Source organism: Poecilia formosa, unplaced genomic scaffold (genome assembly GCF_000485575.1).
Source record: "Poecilia formosa unplaced genomic scaffold, Poecilia_formosa-5.1.2 Scaffold35, whole genome shotgun sequence".
In the NCBI taxonomy this organism is placed as follows: Eukaryota; Metazoa; Chordata; class Actinopteri; order Cyprinodontiformes; family Poeciliidae; genus Poecilia; species Poecilia formosa.
Genome location: NW_006799974.1, coordinates 890,222 through 892,691, shown reverse-complemented (window position 1 = coordinate 892,691; position 2,470 = coordinate 890,222). Strand labels below are relative to the sequence as shown.

The 2,470-nt window shown below is 36.1% G+C and overlaps 1 long non-coding RNA gene and 1 other non-coding gene across 2 annotated transcripts in view; one reads left to right on the top strand and one right to left on the bottom strand.

Annotated features, from left to right (window-relative positions):
* LOC107836018 (uncharacterized) overlaps nt 1-2,470 on the bottom strand; it is a 577,303-nt gene that overhangs the window by 359,642 nt on the left and 215,191 nt on the right. The window lies entirely within an intron of this gene.
* trnav-cac (transfer RNA valine (anticodon CAC)) lies at nt 1,762-1,834 on the top strand. Its single transcript has one exon. It is a non-coding gene; the product is annotated as a tRNA-Val (tRNA).

Sequence of the window (2,470 nt, the reverse complement as noted above, 5' to 3'; positions counted from 1 at the left end):
AGTTATCTTGACCGACAACATAAAAAAAATAAATAAATAAATAAAAAAAATCGGTCATGTACTATTTTTATCCGTGAAATTACAATCATATTAACATCGGCTATTTAGTCGCATTTTATACGGTTTAGTTAATATTCACCGTGAATCCAGATCCCATCACAGATTAAGCAGATAAATGTATCTACATTTTTCTCGTAGTGACAAAAACCACTGACTGAGGCCCCAATAACTTTTAATAAATTAAATTAAACGACTTAACTTAAATTAGCATCACTTCACCTTCTGGGGTCTAAACGCACTTCCTCCTGGTTCCCATCTGTAGAAAAATCTGCACTAATTCATCAGTCAGTTGGATCTGTCTGATCCAAACGGATCAACTGAACTCTGTATTTTACCCTGCGCGGTCCAGTGTGAGTTTTTTTTTAGCGTGGTTTCGCTTCTCCGAAACGGACGGATGTTACGTCTGCAGTTCCTCCAGAACGCCGCTCTCCTGGGTAACGTGCACCAAGAAGGCTCCCATTTGTTAAATCCGCTGGATGAGTTACTCCCAGCGTTTCTAATTCTTTGCAGTCCGCAGTGGTTGAGCAGCGGACTGCGCATGTTGCAGTCTAATTACCTTCTGCATCATCATTTATTTCCTCAAGATAAACTACCGGCTCCTCAAATGGATTAACACAACATTGCATTCTCTTTAGTTTTTAAACCAGAAGTTTGTAATGCACTTCCTAACCATTTTTTATTTGCAAGTAGCTATTTTTTTTTTAGCCATGACTGTAGAACCATTTTGTCTCTGCTAATGACATCTTCAATACATTTTTTTTGATCCCAGGCTTAGTTTATGGACTGAACAGACAAACAGTTACATACATTTTTTAATTGTGTTGGTTTTATTTTTGAACCCTTTTTTTATTTTAAAGTGTTTATTTTTTAACCTTTATTTTATGTTTGAACCCATTTCATTTTAAAGTGTTTATTTTAGAACCTTTTTTTATAGTGTTGATTTTATTTTTGAACCCTTTTTATTTTAAAGTGTTGATTTTATTTTAAAGTGTTTATTTTTGAACCCTTTTTTATTTTGAAGTGTTGATTTTATTTTTGAAACTGTATTTATTTTGAAGTATTGATTGTCTGAAAGGCCTTAGACATGCACTGACCCATGTGGGGTTTGAACCAACAACCTCAGCATTACCAGCACGGTGCCCTAACCTGCTGAGCTAACTCACCTACCTTACAAACTGTTGAGTTTCCATGGATTTAAGAAGAACTTACATGATCTTACCACATTGAAGATTTGATAAAAGTGCTTATATTCTAATGTTTTTCAAAACAACATACATAATATTTTATTTCCCAGAGATTTTGTATTTTGAAGTGTTGATTGTATTTTTGAACCATTATTTATTTTCAAGTGTTGATTATATTTCAGAGATATTTTATTTTTATTTTAATGTGTTAATTTGTTTTTGAACCATTTTTTATTTGTAAGTATTGATTTTCTTTTATAGCCATTTAGCCAAGTCTCTGCAGAACCATTTGTCTCTGCTAATGACATCTTCAATACAATTTTTTGATCCCAGTCTTAGTTTATGGACTGTAATGTGAAATTAGGCATAAGTATAAGTTTGACAGTTTGTTCACCAAGTTACTGTGCTCTCTGAGAGGATCTGTGGTATAAGTATTTGACATTGTTCCATGCCTGTTGTTGACATTAGTCTCTAACAAAATTTGGATCATCTACCAGGAATACTGCAAAGAGCATGAGTTTCTGTAGTGTAGTGGTTATCACGTTTGCTTCACATGCAAAAGGTCTCTGGTTCAAAACCAGACAGAAACAGGTTTAGTTTGTTCTATTCATCACAGGTGTTTACTAAAGGTCAAAAAGGTTATGTGGTGTCATGGTCTGTACTCTGAATCCAGGCATCTGAGTGCAAGCCTCAGTTGAAATTTTCATGCGTTGCATCTCACATCATCAACTTTGGAACCTCAAACTGAAACAAAGCAGAGAAGTTCAGTTCCTGTAGTGTAGTGGTTATCACGTTTGCTTTACATGCAAAAGGTCTCTGGTTTGAAACCAGACATAAACTGTTTTTGTAGGTTATGCATCTTTTGGGGTGCAGTGAGACAAGAGCCTTCCTCTTTCATGATGGTTCATTTGCCAGTCGACTTCAATGTAGGCTTCTTTGAAATCGAAGCTACTTTACTTCAATTGCCAATTGGCAGTTCAATGGCGTAATGCACATGTGTCAAACTAAAGGCCCGCGGGCCACATGTGGCCCCCCAGCATTTTATAGGCCGATGATTGACTTAAAATAGGTTTTGAGCACAAATTGACTACAAACTACATCTCCCACAATGCATTCCGATTGTTACCAGCCAACATTACGGCTTCTCGCCACTAGAGAGCAGCAGAGTCACCTCAAGCTGCTTATTGATTTTCCCAGCTAATAAAACTGAGACATCGACAAGCTAA